This window comes from Ailuropoda melanoleuca, chromosome 12, assembly GCF_002007445.2.
Source record: "Ailuropoda melanoleuca isolate Jingjing chromosome 12, ASM200744v2, whole genome shotgun sequence".
In the NCBI taxonomy this organism is placed as follows: domain Eukaryota; kingdom Metazoa; phylum Chordata; class Mammalia; order Carnivora; family Ursidae; genus Ailuropoda; species Ailuropoda melanoleuca.
In genome coordinates, this window is record NC_048229.1 from 64,205,653 (window position 1) to 64,221,577 (window position 15,925).

General features: G+C 47.4%; 1 protein-coding gene and 1 long non-coding RNA gene across 3 annotated transcripts in view; one reads left to right on the forward strand and one right to left on the reverse strand.

Annotated features, from left to right (window-relative positions):
• Positions 1-12,662, reverse strand: part of SMPD3 (sphingomyelin phosphodiesterase 3) — a 77,440-nt gene extending 64,778 nt beyond the window's left edge. Inside the window, exon 1 of the mRNA XM_002923209.4 lies at positions 12,499-12,662. The gene's annotated coding sequence lies outside the window, so the exon portion shown is untranslated. The remainder of the gene's footprint in view (positions 1-12,498) is intronic.
• Positions 12,663-12,838: 176 nt separating this feature from the next.
• The window catches only part of LOC105239323, a 69,276-nt gene continuing 66,189 nt past the window's right edge, over positions 12,839-15,925 (forward strand). For both annotated transcript variants that reach the window (XR_004619252.1, XR_858168.3), the window contains exon 1: positions 12,839-13,247. This is a non-coding gene — a long non-coding RNA (uncharacterized LOC105239323). The remainder of the gene's footprint in view (positions 13,248-15,925) is intronic.

Sequence of the window (15,925 nt, forward strand, 5' to 3'; positions counted from 1 at the left end):
AGAGCTGCTGGTGAAAAAGGGGCAGGGCGGGGTGCCTGAGTGGTGCAGTCGTTAAGCGTCTGCCTTTGGCTCAGGGCGTGATCCCAGCGTTTTGGGATCAAGCCCCACATCAGGCTCCTCCACTAGGAGCTTGCTTCTTCCTCTCACACTCCCCCTGCTGTGTTCCCTCTCTCACTGGCTCTCTCTGTCAAATAAATAAATAAAATCTTTTAAAAAGGGGGGGGCAGGGCAGCGCATACAGGGGTGAGGGTGGGGGCAGCCTGGCTTCTGGGGATGGATGGGAAGCCAAATAGTGACTTAGGAGAGCTAGACCATTTCCGCGAGACACTAAAGGCTGACCCTCACAAACAGCAAGTTACTCTAGGACCAGCATCTCAGCTGATCCTCTGGACCCCTTGGAACATTTCAGCCAGTATCAAGAGGGTCCAGGGAAGGAGGTTCCCAGGAGGCCTTGGGGCTGAGAAGTCCAGGCCTTGGCCACTGAGATCAAGGTCATCACTGTAATCTCCATGGCACTCCAGGCCCACACAGGATGGCCACTTCCAAGCTCTTAGAGGACTAAATGGGGAAACCGAGCTCCAGAGGTGTAGATGATGCATCCAAGGTCACTCTATAGGCCAATCCCAATTCTCTTCAGTGTCCCAAAATATCCACACTTCTATGTGTGTTGGTGTAAACCCTCTGATTCAGGTGTTAACCTCTGGGTCAAACACACACACACACACACACACACACACACACACACACACACACACACTCTGCCTCTCTAGGCCAGAGCTGTGTGTGTGTGTGTGTGTGTGTTAACACCCCCCCCCGCCCCTGTCAGTTAGTACCCCCTCCTCTATGCCTCTAGTACTCTCTGCTCATCCCTCCATTATACCACTTACTTTGCTGCACTGCAGTTATCTGTCTGTGTTTGCCCTCCGTGCAGGAGGCAGTACCTAAGGGTGGGGACTTTGTGCTGCTCTTTGTATACAGTAGACAGACATGAATTTTGTTAAATGAATGTTGATGAATTCCTAATTTCACTCACTATACATAGCTTACAGTGGTTTGGTCCAATTAAATGTGCACTCCTTTTCTGATCCATTAATGTAAAATGATGTCCTTCTGAGGGTTAGCAACTGAAAAACTATTTTGCTCAGCATATCATGTCCGTGGGGAGCCCGGCTGCTTGGACCACACTCCTTCATGAATGCTCCTTGTGGCCACGTGCTCCAATTGCAGGCAAAGGGTCTCAAGAGTGGGTCTTTCAAATGAAGCATGTAAAGGAAAAATATTTTCACTGAGTGTATACCCAACAAGTTTCTGCAATATACCAGCCTCTGCCTCCTTGTCCTTCATGCCGCTACCGTGACGCCACAGCTGGACCTGCTCAGACTTGATGTGAGATAAGGTTGGCAGTTTAAGATCCCAGTTTGGCTTACCTGCTGAGCTACCTTATTCCAAAGGTCAGAGGAAGCACCTAGAAGGGAATCATGAGGTGACCATGTTCATTTGCACATTTCCTACAGTGCACTCCTTGTTCTGTTTTAGAGTTTACCTAAGGATGGGTATGATGCCTCATTCACTGCCATCTCTCTAGTGTCTGGCACAAGGCTTAGCACACAGTAGTATTAACTGTGTGACCAAGCTGTGAACACTTGGTGAGCACCTACTGTGTGCTAGACCCTGAGCTGGGGGCTGATCAGAGGAACATCTAAAAATTGACCCCTGGGGTCAGAATGATCAGGTAAAAGGGACCTGGCTGGTAGAGGTATTCTGAAGTAACCACAGCTGTACTTTTTGATGCCCAACCACTTAAAACATCTGTACATTTATGATGATGATGATGATGATGATGATGATGATGATGATAATGATTTCCCAGTTTGATTTATCCTGTAGAAGTCACCATTCCACCCTGTTGTGTTCAGTGTTCGAAGCACTTTAACCGTTACTGGGGTCAGTGGCCATGGAGCCTTTAACATTCTATTACTAAGTGGTTGTCATTTTTCATTAATGATATGTTTAAAATCCCTAGGCACTTGCTCCTGGATTAACTTGTCAAAATCTCTATGGCCTTGCTGACCTGTTTATTTATCCTTCCAGAACTATGGAGGGCATCTGGAACCCTAGCATGACTTTCTACAGAAAACAGAGTGCGGCACCACGATCTCTTTCATTTTCTATCACCTTGCACATCAAACCTCCTTTGCTCATCAAGGGACTCTCTCATGGCTGTGAAAGTTCCCTCTCCATTGCCTCACACCCTTCGCAGAACTGCAGGGGCCTCTTGGAAGAAGCGCTGCATCTGTGTCCCTCCCCCTTCCTGCCTGTATTTTCCATTGTTATGAGAAGCGTAGCCATGGAGAGAAATCTGGTGGTCAGCAGCGATGGCAGCCATTAGAAAAGATAGATTTTTCTTCTAACTCCCACCCTCAGGAGAATGGGGTTTGGTTTCTAGTCCCTGAACTTTGCAGAGAAACAAGCACAATGAATTCATGATGGCAAATTCAGAAAATTTTCATTTTGTGAAATGAGCTCTCTGCAAGGGAGGGGGCCACTGGCTGACAGGTGCTGTGTCCAAAAAGGACTATGGGATTTGCAATGACCCTGACTCAGGCCCTCAGAGCAGATACCACGGGAGGCAGCTACTCAGGCAGGGGTGTCACTGGGAAATCATGGACCAAAGGATAACACTGCCGGTTTCCCAGAACACAGAGAAAAGGACTTAGCCCAGTGGGCAAGGCTTCTGCCTCCTCCCCCACAGAAAAAGTCCTTCTAAGCCTTTTGCCTGAGTTTGAGCACTGCAGCTGTGCTTGGCATCTGTGTTCCTGGCAGCCCATGCTGCCTACCACTTGACACAGGCAGCAATGCCGATAGCAGACCTCCCACCCTTCTACTGCCTAGGGCTTTTGTGAAGACCAAATGAAAGAAAAGGCTATGCACATTGTTTGGAAAGCAGAGAGCAATGGTAGGCATGCTGGATTGCGGTGCTGTCTGGCCATGGTCTCCACAAACTCTGGAGTTGGGCATGCTTGGTCACCCGCTCCACACTGCAACCGTATGCCCAAATACAGTGAGCTGCCTCAAATTGGGGCTTTCAGATTTCACATCCCCTCTTTTGCCTATGAACTTTTTTGGTTTTCTAACACTTGCTAGCCTGATATCCAAGGCTTTCCAAGTCCTTCTTTCTAAACATCTGTTTCCTACTGTAAGCCTCTTCTCCATTTCAGGGCCCCCAGAACACATCACTGGCATTCCCAGCCCTGTTTATTTGCTCACAGCTTCTCGCTGCCTTCCCTCTTCACCATACTCACCCTCCGAGCCTCTCCATATTGTACCCACTCTTGAAGACCAAGTGGAAGACTTCTACACAAGCTAACCAATGAATCATCTTGCCTTCATTCAAAATAAGTGATTGGGTTCCTGCTGACCTTGAACCAGGGAGGCATTGATCACAGTGATTAAGAGAAGGTTTTGCAATCAAATTGCCAGGGTTGGGGTCCTGGTCCCACTTCTTACACCTTGTGTGACCTTGGGCAAGTTAAAGTACCTGAGCATTGTTCACCTCAGCTATAAAATAGGGATAATAATGGTATCTCTTTTATGCATGTCAAGCGCTGAGCACAATGCCTGATGCACTGTAAGCATCTAATGAAGGAAGGTTAGTATTACTCTAAGAATTTTCTTGTATGTTTCATGTAATGGCCATAACAGCCCAGGGAAAGCGGGTTTTATTGCCCCAGATGAGAAAAATGAGGCTCAGAAAGGTTAAAGCACTTGCCCAAGGCCACACATTGTGGTGAAGCTGAGATTCAGATTCAGGTCTGTCTGGCTGGGATCCATAGCTTCAGCCAACTGCATAGCCAACCTGCCTTAATCAGGCCTCTTGTGCTTACTTCAGCCCTTGTTCCTTGGTTCACTCTGTTCATTGGCATCTCTCTTCTTCTCATCCAGACCCTGGGCTCTTCCAGAGCAGGTTTTTCAAAATGCATCATTCCATATTTGTTGAGTGAACAAGAAGGAATGGATGGGAAAAATGCATTTTAAGATCAGAATTTATCCCAAGAGAACTTAGTACTGGCATTTAGGTCCCTGGAAGTCATGGGTCTCTCAACAGAACCATGGGTGAGCCTGCCTCCAGGATCTTCCCCACCTGAATCCCCCCACCACACTTTGACCCCGGACAACTGACTATGTTGCTCTCCTGCGAAAATATTTCCAGGGATCCCCACACTTGCTGTGTAACTGGTCTGAGTGTTTTCTCTAGAGTCTGACATGCTTTGTTAACATAAGTCTTTACTGACTGTAACATACATTTCTTTGGTCCAGAAAGCAAATTTTTGGAAGAGGAGTAGATATTCAAGGACAGCAGCAATGTGCTCCCTCCAAGCTGGGCAGTGAGTGGACCCATAGCCTGCTCTAAGAACCAGGAGAATATGGTTCTCCTGGGGTCATGGTTTCTAGATTTATGTCCTTTTATTTTTAAAGCAAAGCTGCATGTAAAGTGCTCTAAACACTAAAGTCAGAATGTCAGAACTTCAGGATAAATATGATGGAGAACAATGCCCATTTTGCTTCTTGCTTTCCCATCCCAGGAAAGAAACCTCACATGTGTTAATGGGACAGAGAGAAGAACATGAAAGATCGTGTAGGATGCCCAAGGTTATTGAGATCCTACATTTTGGTGTAGATACAATCAAATGAAACTGTCCTTTCAACCTCCTCAGGAACCAAGCAAGAGAGGAAATGTGGTAGTGAAAATGTAGAAAAGATCATGGAAATTCTCAACAGAAAATTCTAACAGAAAATATTAACCAAAAGTTCCCTTCTAAAGAACATCTGAAATCCCATTTCATGAAAGCTACCATTTTTTGAGCACCTACTGTGTATGAGGTGTTTTATTTGCATTATCTAATATAGTCCTCATCACAACCTGCAAGAGAGGTTGTGCTAGCTCCATTTTATAGAGGAGAAAACTGACAGTCTTTTTCTTTTTCTTTAAGATTTTATTTTTAAGTAATCTCTACACCCAACATGGGGCTTGAACCCACAGCCCCAAGATCAAGAGTCACACACTCTACCGACTGAGCCAACCAGGTGCCACGACAGTGTCTTGATCAAGGTCAATGGATGGTAGAGTGGCTTTGACCTCACATACACCTGACTCCTGACCAGGATCTTTCTCCTAGAGCATAAGGCTTATATTTCCCTGAGGACTCTTGGAGTCAGAGACTTAGAGCTCTCGGGTCATCTGTTTTAAGTATACTTTGATCATCTTCTTCCTCAACTCATTTAGCAGGGGTCAAGACCTGTGCATAATGCAGCTAGCTAATTTGTTTATCCATTGTATGCTTATGTAAATGGCTTGAAATCTTTCCTCAGTATCATTATCTGCGAGAAAATTGGGGCCACATCAAGGTAGTTTATGAGCTTATACTGAGCAAATATTTTCAATTATATTTTAACTAGTAGTAAATCTTTTCCTTCATTTATCTGAAAATTATCTGCTTGTTCTTCCTGTTGCCCGTCTTCTAAGATTCTATAAGCGCCTTCTGATAACAATAGCTAATATTAATTGAGCACTCACTATGTACCAGCCACTCTTCTAAGTGATTTGACTCAATCAAGGAGGTGAGGAAATGGGAGCACAGAGAGATTCATCAACTTGTCCAAGGTCACACAGCCCAAGTGGTAGAGCTAGTATTCATTTCAAGCTGATTATAGAACCTACTTTGCGAAATGCCTTAGTTTGTAAAGAACGTTTCCTCCTAAATGGAAGCACTCTAGAAGAGCATTATTCAGTAGAAATATGAGCTATAAATGCAAGCCACATATATAATTATAAATTTTCTAGTAGACACATTAAAAAAGTAAAAAGAAACAAGTGAAATTAATTTTAATATATTTTATTTAACCCAATATATCCAAAATATTATTTCAACCTATAATCATCACATTATCAATGAGCTTTTATATTCTTTTTTCATACTAATTTTTCAAAATCAGGTGTATATTTTATACTTATAGTGCATCTCAATTTGGACTAGCCACATTTCAAGTGCTCAATAGCCACATGTGGCTGGACAACATGGATATAAGTGGGCATTCTTCTTTTCATATTTCATCTATGATTTGTTTCTATTTCAACATTAAGTTTTGCATTAAGATTAGATCAAGGAAGCCGATGTTAATGAAAACGTGCCCTTTGGATAATTTGGTGAGCAGAGTAGGAGTTTAGTACAGTGGAGAGAAGAATCTTTAGGAATTACTAAAACCTGGGTTCTAATCCTCATCTTTGCCACTACCGGGCCTATGTGTGGCCAGTGGCAACCCTCAATTTCCCTCAGCCTCTCTCCTTATGTTATAACAGAGAAGATGGTTTGTGATTATTAAGATTCTTTCCATTTCTAAACACTCTTTCTGCTTGTCAGGGGTTCTGCATCTGTTTCTACTTTCCATTCAAGATTATTATATGACAGAGCTTATCCCAAGTTGGACTATGTTTGCTATGCCCAGCTCTGTGCCTGGCACATTGCAGACACAAGAATATTTGTTGAATGAATGAAAATCCTGTTCTTCTTTGAGGGACCACTGAGTTTCCCAGTTTTTGCCAGAATAACTATAGTAGTCTTAGCAATTAATTTCACTTTTATTTCCTTTCTCATATGGGCATAAAATCTTATTTTATATAAAGTTTTCTGAAGAGTCATAGCCAGAATTAAAAAACATTTCCTGATCCTGTTAGCAAAGGAGATGGTGCTCAGCTGTAGGCATGGCTTCCTAGAGACCCCCACAAATAGCTTTCCTCCTAATACATGCTGTTCCAGTGTTGAGGACAGTTAATTAATGACTCTAAATAAGAAAACAATCAAATCTGTCTGCGGTCATATGAGTCAGAGCAGACCCAGATGGGGAGCCAGGTCCTTTGCCTCCAAGCGGCCTCGGGAAAAGCAATAGCAGCCTGGTTCCATGCCTCAGAGTCCTACAAAGCCCCAGCCTAGAAGGGGAAGGAATTGCTCAAAATGGATTGGAGACCCGGCCTGATGTGAGGCGTTTTCTTAAAAGGCAAGGCCCCCTATCTGTGCGTTGTGCAGACTGAGATTGAGAGAGGAGAAAAGCAAAAGTCTATTCCTCTCTCCTCTCTTTAGACACCTAAACAATAGCTACTGAATGGGAGAGTTCTCTGGCACAGGCCTCTTGTGTGTGTGGCAAGACTGGGACAGTTGGCACTGCCACCCTGGCAGGACCAGAGGACATGTGGCCTGAAGCATATCAAGCCCCAAACCTGCCTACCTTCAGGAGTCCCAAAGCCACATCTGAAGGTAGAACCGTGGTTATGATGACATGAGGGCAGGAATGTGATGCTTCCCTGAGATTAGCTGAGGCTAACAACAATGAAAACTTTCATTTTGGTGTTAGAGACTTTGCTGTAAAAACGTGAGAGTGGGAATGGGGGAAGGAGCCTCTTAACAATATCCAAGTGTCCTCAGCATTGGAACAGGACCATAGCAAATAAATATAAGCCCTATTTCTTTGGCTCTACGTGTACTCTGTGAAATATCAGCCTCCTCATTGTTCCCCCATTTTTGCAGATTATTAAAAATACATTTTGATGCCATTCAGGCTTGGCTTCTTGTGAAATTGTTCCACTGGCCGTGAGGGTCATTATATTCCCCTTTCTCCTCCTTGGTAATCCAGTACAGGTATCCTTTTGTCAGGATAATATGTATTTAGGTAATATCCTTGATGCATTTGAAAGGACTCTTTATGGCTTATGTCTGAATCTTTGTTGGTCCCCAATCCATTCCTCTAAAATTTGGTTAGAATCTCAGATAGGACAGTTCAAAACTTCAGTTTTGCTTCTACAGTAGCACTTGGAAAAAAATAGTGGTAAGAGGAGGCTCTGGAGTTTAAGAGATCCAGGTTGGAATCTAAACGCTGTTCTTTCTGATCTGTGTAATCACGGGCAAACCCCTTTCCTCTCAAAGCTTCATTTCCTCATCTTGAAAGTGGAAACACCACCACCACCTACCTCATAGGACTGTGAGGATCAAATACATTCTCACATGTGAAAAGCCTGACTCAGAAATGTTTCCTCTTATTATTAGCTTGTAATTCTTTAAATAGGGTTTGCCAATGGGTTCAGTTGAAGCGATGCAAGAAAAACCTCTATAGCTCTGTTTCTTTCTGTGATGAGCTTTGGGGAAATCCTCACAGAGGCCGTGATCTTCAGAGCTTGCTTCTACTCCATGCCCTAAATCCTGCCTTCCCGCTAGTGGGGTTGAAGGCAGTGCTCCAGAACCTTGGACAGCTCCTCTCCTTTGTGACTGCAGGCAGCCTAAAGGAACAGGAGGGATTTGGGGGATTTTCCCAGAAAGGCTGCATTAGTGCTTGGATTTAGGAATCCCAAGGGCTTCATTCTCACTCCCAGCATGCCTACTGTTTGCTTGCATCCTCTGATTTTTCAACACGACCAGCTCTCCTGGAAAAATTCTGAGGAGCATCTCCTCAGAAACCCGTTAACTACACCCATAAGATTTACTAAATCTTCACCCCCTTTCCTTCTCTCCTGTGAACTCCAAGGATTTTTTTAAGCCCAAGAACAGAAACACCGCCCACATCTTCCTGTATCTGCTGATATTTAATTTGTTTGGCTTCTGTGCAAGGATTAAACATTCTTGATTAACTTCAAGTGAAAGTAATAATGTATGAGCATGAAGAAAGGTTTTACAAGACAAAGAGATTCAGGTATGAATTAAAAGAAACATAAAATAATGTTATTGCCTGTAGGTGATGTTAAGCACCATTCTCTAATCAGAATAAGCAGGTGGCTCAATTTATGAGATAATTTAGCTTTCCACTCTCTAGTGCAGAACACAACACACACATGCAGTCACCTTCTTAACAGGCAAGGAAGAGATTAAGTCCTATTTTTACTTTATGATACTGAGTCACATAGTTCAATGCAAATCACATGGATGCCAAAGTAAGAACAATACCAGGTATTTAAATACCTCCTCTCCTTTGAGGAGCTCTAAAGATTTTGTGGCTGTGTGAAATCCCTTCAGAGCAATTCTGGGAGAAGAGACACATGTCACCAGATGAGGATTTAAGACAGATCATGTTTCATCCATCTCCCCGACTCCCATCATTAGGTCTGGAAGAGCCAGTGTTTGCCAGTTCTTTGCACTTAGTAATAGCCTCCTGAGTTCTGCATTTTCTGGGCCATATTGTCAACTAGTAAAAGAAGGCTTACCTTTGAAAATATGTTATTGACTAATAAGGAAGAGAGGACGATAAAGTGGAATAAGAATGGGGGGGTGGGAATCATAGTGAGAGAGGAAGAGATAAGAAAGACGCTTAAAACACCCTGAGCTTGTTAAGTATTTTCCACACATTTTCCTTATAAACAGATTTGATGTCCGCCCCTGGACAGAAACTTGGACAAAGGCATTTTGGCTCTCTTTAAATACTTCTTCCCCTCCTTTGAAAAAAAAAAAGATTCTATTTATTTATTTGACAGAGAGAGTGAGGGAGCACAAGCAAGGGAAGCGGGAGAGGGAGAAGCAGGCTCCCTGCTTAGGGAGCCCGATGTGGGGTTCGATCCTAGGACCCTGGGATCATGACCTGAGCTGAAGGTAGATGCTTAAGTGACTGAGACACCCAGGTGTCCCTTTAAATATTTCTATATGGGCAAGGACAGTGGCAGTTCCACTGTTTGAACTAGTTTGAAGGAACTGTCATCAAGAACGTCAACCTAGGATTCCAAGGGCAGATAGGGAGCCCCCAAATAAAAGCGTTTGTGATTTTTACCTAACAGTGCCCACACCCATCCTGAACCTCCACACTATGGGGGAGTGTTAGTTGCAAAATTACTACTTTTCCCGGTAGAGGTCGCTGTGGGTACCGGCAGTGGATATTGTAGTGGAGACGAACAGGCAGGGCTGGGCTGGATGGTGGCTCTACTGTCCGGTAACTGCTCTTCCGTGGTTCCACTGACAATGGCCTAGCCCCTCATCCTATGGGAAAGGGGTCTCTGGTGGGGATTATCTCAAAGTCACACAAAACCTTTGCTGTAAAAGTACTATGAAATTGAGGTCACTTGCTGGGAATGGGCATGTCTGGGAGGGCTGTCCTTATCCTCTAGGGGTGCCCAATCATAGTGGTATCTCTGTGTCTCACTCATGCCCTCTCTGTGAGTATACCTGGTATTACTGAGAGGCTACCTGCCAACGACCAGCAACCCCAGACCTATGGCCCTTCCAGACATGAAGGCCAAAGTGACAAAATTTGCCTTGCCACAAAATCTGCACCCACATCATAAAGGACTGTGCTGATGAGCGCCCCAAGCCCCACTTGGAAGCCCATGTGGAGAGGTGGTGTGGAATTCTGGGCCCAGGGCAGCCCATTAGAACAGGATAAGGTTTCTGAGGGATGGGAAGGGCTGGGCAATGGTAACGGATGTTAGGGTCCGACCTGAGACCGGGGAAAGGCGGAAGAGGGCTCCACATACTTGTGAGGTCCTATCTTCTGGGCCACACCCAGGCATGCAGGCTAGGTCCAAGGCAGCCTGAAGCTACCTTCACCCTGAGGGCACCCACTGGGACCTTAGTTTATTACCCTGGGTTTAGAGTGGAAGGGGTTACCACCCTGCCCCCACACCCAACATCTATGGTCAGCAGTAAGTGATTGCTCTTCTCACAGGCACACACAGCCAGATTCACAAGCTCACCATGACACACACATGAACAGTGGAGCACACACGGGCACATTTACCCAGTCATACACGTTCACACACTCTGACCCACATCATTACCCATGCAAACACACAGTGACACACACACACACTCAAACCCGGGAATCAAACTTGACCTAACATGGTTGATGGGGCGACAGGGCGTCATCCAGTCAGGATGCCCCTCCAGACCCTGGCCCACTTAGGTCTCCTGAATCCTGAGACCCTCCCCTCCAGGCGGAACCCCCCCGCCTGTCCCTGTCCTCGCGGTCACAGGTCTTGAATGTCCCCCAGAAGGGACCCGATTACCATCGCACACATGGCATCCTGGGGTGCCAGGCCGGCGTAGGGGGTGGTGTGCCGGAAAGAAGGGTGCGGGGCATAGTACCAAGGCAGGGCGCAGCCGCCTCCTCCCTCGGGATTTTCCATCCCGGTTCGCGCAGGCCCGAGAGGAGCGAGCGCGCTTTGTCTCCCGCCTGGCTCCTGGCATGTTTCCGCGGAAGCTCTCTGCGCCGCGCCCGGAGCCCCCCCTTCCCTGGCCGCGCCCCCCGCCCAGCGGGTGGCGCAGGCCCGCCAGTGCAGCGACCGCCGCTTTGTCCTACCGAGGATGCTTGGGCCGAGCGCAAAACCCCGGTTCCCGAAGCGGCAGCCGTGCGCCCTGGAAGCGGGTTTCGGTAGCCAGATCTGAGGCGCGCCCCGCGTGAAGCCTAGCAGCCCCAAAGATCTGGAGGCGCAAGGGTCATCTGCCCCGAGCTTCGGAGTGCTAGGGAAGGGACCCACCCCGTCCAGCCCGCACGTGCCCATCGCGTCTGGCATTCTGCCGCGGTGCGGGAGCCGGGTCGCCGGGCGGGACGGGGCGGGGCTGGGCAGGGAGGGTCGTCTCGACTTTTGGTCCCTGGCCTGGATCCAGGTAGAGAGGGTCTAGGAGGTAAGGCTCGTGTAGGGAGAGGTCGGGAGGATTCCCTCCACCCCTCTTACTTTCCCCCACCGCACATCCACACCCAGGTCACTCGCACCTTAGGCGAGGGGCCCTGAGCATGGAGAAGAACCCCGAGAATCCATCAGTGCCTTCCTGGGCCGGCGATTTCGAGCACGGTGGGGAGGGGTTTCCCGGCCTTCGCTCCTCGCATCCCAACCCCCACCCCCCAATAACCTAGGCGGGTCCAAGTGGGAGGGGGAAGAGTCCCCTGTCTCCATCCCCATCCCGTTTCCCCTCTTCACAAAAACGTAGGCTTTAGGAAAGGGGTAGGCACGGAAAGGATCTTTCTGACATCCCAAACAGCCCCTCCTCAATAAGCCCAGGAGGGTCTGAGCGGAGGAGGAGGAGTCCCCCATCTCATCCATTACACCCAGACTCCCTTTGTAACCTCAAGCAGTACAGGTATTATGGGGAAGGGTCTCCCTTTCTCTGAACCTTTCATCCCATAACACTCCCTCCCATCCTCAGTAATCCAAGCAGCCTCGTTCTCAGGCACGGGGGTGGGGGAAGGCTCCAAGCTCCCCAACGCCCTCTCAGTAGAGATGGGGGGTCCCCCCAGCCTTTGCCCCTCACACTCTCACACTACCCCTCCACCATAAAACAAAAACTATCCCAAGCTGCTCTGACTTCAGACGCCGGGCCACAGGGAGGCCCTCGAGGAGTCAGTCAGCAGCTCTCCGGGACAGATGGTCCTGAGGGCGGTGAGGAGAGGTCCCATTAACTCCCCAGGCCCCCTCAAATATCAGTTCATTCCCCCCGCCCCCCATAAAACAAAAGCGAACCCAGCAGCACCGACCTCAAAGAGGAAGGAGGTCTGTCAGCGCTTGGCAGCGCAACCAGCTCCTCCGGGGTCCTCACTGCCCCGGCTTTCCCGCGGTGGCTCTCGCGGTGGCGGCGGCAGCGGCGGCAGCAGCGGCGGCGGCGGAGACCGCAGCTCTCGCGTCCGGAGCCTCCCTCGGACTCAGCACCTGGAGCGGCGAACAGCTCCGCGCCTCATTCCGCTGACTCCGCCTCCCCTGCGCCTCAGTAGCCAATGGTGATCCTGGCCACGCCCAGGAGGCCGCCCATTGGGGGGGTGCCTCCTCCGCTCTCTTCCGCCCAGCCCTCAGGTTTCTCCGGCTCTCCGTCAGGACAGCATCCCCCAGAGACTGCCGGAGTTTTTCTACAGCCTTCTGGAACTCGTAGTCCTTTAAGAACTCGGAGAGGGCTTATGCCGCGGGCGGGTAACCGAAGGTGGACTGCATTTCCCAGTATGCATGAAGAAACCTGGGCGCTGAGGAGGGCGGGAGGACTGTTTCCATAGCAAAGGCGGCTGGTTGGGGATGGCTGACGGAGAAATGGGGCCGACCGCGGGACCCTCGGATTGTGCGTGACTTCGGGCAGCCTCTTGGGAGGGCGTTTCGATTTTTTTCTCCTCGATACCCACCATAGGACTCTGGGCCTCAGTTTTCCTATCTGAGAAGAAGGGCGTGGATCCGTCCCCCTGCCCACAGTCCGCGGTGTGGGGCAAACTGAGGTCGAGCCGCTTTGGTTTGCCCAGCAAAGGTGAGAGGACGGAGGAAACCTGTGGCTTCAGAGTGTGGCCTTCTGAACTTTATCCCTTTATATTTGTCTCGATTTATCATAGAGGAGCGTTTTACTTTTGGTCATATCCCTTGAACCGTCAAGGAGGCCTTCTCAACCAGTCTTCCCCTCCCGGAGTCTTGGCCTCTTTACGCCATCCCTGTTACCGCAACATTTCTCGCAGAGTAGCCAGAGGGCGCTACACATGCTTCCCGTTGCCTGTGGAATTAAGCCCACACTCCTCTCAACATTGCTCTAAAAGCCCTTCTAAATCTGGTGACCACCTTGTTCTTGCAACACTCTGAACTTCTTTGGGAGCTGGGAAGCCTTAACCACCCGTTTTCTCTCGCTCTGGTGGTTCTTTCCACCCTTGCACTCGACTAACCCTTCGCACTCTTCAAGCCCCAGCCTAGATGTTGCCTCATCCGTGAAGCCTTCCTAGATGCCTGGCTCCATTATTAGGTACCCCACCTTGTGTGTGAGTCGCGCCCTCTACTTCCCCTTTTCTACTTGCCTGTTTATGTATCCATCTTTTGCATTAGATTTTAAGATCCACAGAACAGGGGCCATGTCTATATTATTAATACTTACAGTCCCGGGGCGCCTGGGTGGCACAGCGGTTAAGCGTCTGCCTTCGGCTCAGGGCGTGATCCCGGCGTTGTGGGATCGAGCCCCCATCAGGCTCTTCTGCTATGAGCCTGCTTCTTCCTTTCCCACTCCCCCTGCTTGTGTTCTCTCTCTCGCTGGCTGTCTGTCTCTGTCGAATAAATAAATAAAATCTTTAAAAAAAAATACTTACAGTCCCATGCCTATAGTGTCTGGCACATAGTAGGTATTTCCTAGATATTTGTTGAGTTGAAAAGGGATTGAAAAGGAATTGAACATTAATTGAATTTTACTCACACTCCATGCCTTAATTTCCTAAGGTTGCACATTTCCCATTGCTGAAAGCGTTCAACTAGAGGGATGCCACACTGTGAGGAAATATTCGTGTCATTCATACAGTGGATTGGAATTTTGCCTGATACTTTGGGAGCCCTTACAATCCTATGACGCTAGGGATTGATAGATTCATGCCAATCATTACTTGGAAGTCTTGTCAATTCTCCCCTAAATGTCATCAGTTCTTCATGTTCCTCTATTTCTAGCTGTTTGCCCTTCTCCTTTCTGTGCCTAAATTCCCTACCTCCCACTCCCTTTCTGGGAAAGATCTTCTGCCCCTGTCAGTTATGAAGTAATGACAGTCTGAGATCCCTGCCCTTCTTTCAGTTCTCTGCTCAGCATCATAGGGCCCTGGTGGTGATGTCCCGCCTTGTTAGTTAATATTTTTTGTTTTTGTTTTTCTGGATCTTTTTCCACTCAGGGGTCTGGTGTTGGCCAGATGGTCCAATTAATCCCACACATGCTTCATATGTCACCCCATCCAGACTTTTGGGTGTATTTCAGCTAAAGCGTTCTTGGGAGAATTCCGTAATATATGGGTATAATCAATTCATGGGCAAAGAAATAACCAGGGGGACTATTACCCTGAACCTTATTCAAACCAAAAAGACAGATCCTGAGGAAAAGAAACCCTGTCATCCTTGAGTTGACGACATCCATGGAGGGAAGACTAGGATGGAGGAATGAGTAAAATGGATTGCATTTGGGGAAGAACTAACAGGAACTCTAAGAGGCATGGCAAAGAGGCTTTGATCCAGGCTAAATCATGAGGGAAGGCCACTAGAGCTGGGTAAACAGATGAGGCCTCATTACTGGAGATGAGAAAACTATAAGGAGGCAGGGGGAAATGGGATTTGTGCTGCAGAGTGTCGAATTATGTGGATGCAATGAGAGTAAAGGTTGTTGGAAAACAGGTGGGGGAAGACTAGACCACAGGGTGGGCGTCAACAGAACATTGGCAGAATATCAACAGAAGGCTGGTAAAGAAGACTGCCTGGAGCCACAACTGAAACTCTGAAGGTCAGCTTAGCACTTAAGGAGTAATGCTAGTTTTCAGGAAATTGTTTCTAATAGTGAAAAAGCCAGGGTTCCATGATCCTTCCAGAAAGCAGGAACTAAAATAGCATTGGTCCAGCCAAGTAGAGTAAGAAAAGCTGGGTTCTAATTCTGACTTTGCCTGTGATGAGATGTGTGACCCTGGACTGGACCTGATTCTTCAGTTGTAAAATGCTATTTATTGGTGTTAGGGAGCAGCTAATAAGATAGAGGTGGGGGAATCCAAACCCATATACTAGCTGTGTGACCTTGCACAAACTACATTATCAGATCTGAAGTTTGCTTATTTGACAATGTTGTAATAGATAAGTGAAGTGCGTTATGTAAAGCACTTCACAAATATTAAGCACTTTAACAAATGTTCTTCATCTTGGATTATCAGAAACTGGTTTGATTGTGAATAAACAGGCATAAGGTAATGTCCTGGGTAATCTGGGCTCAAATTTCCACTCTCTCTCTTATTAGTTGTATGATTTTAGTCAGGCATATGCTCAATATATTTGTTTTGTCATTTTTTAAAGGGTGGTTTTAGAGCAGAGAAGCCTAAGAGAATGGAATTCTAGCTGCCTGGAAGCTAGAGTTATAAAGGATTCCAGGGGAACATTGAGCTAGTCTCCTACCTTGTTAAAGAGGAAAGAAAGGTCTCAGTGAAATTCCATAGG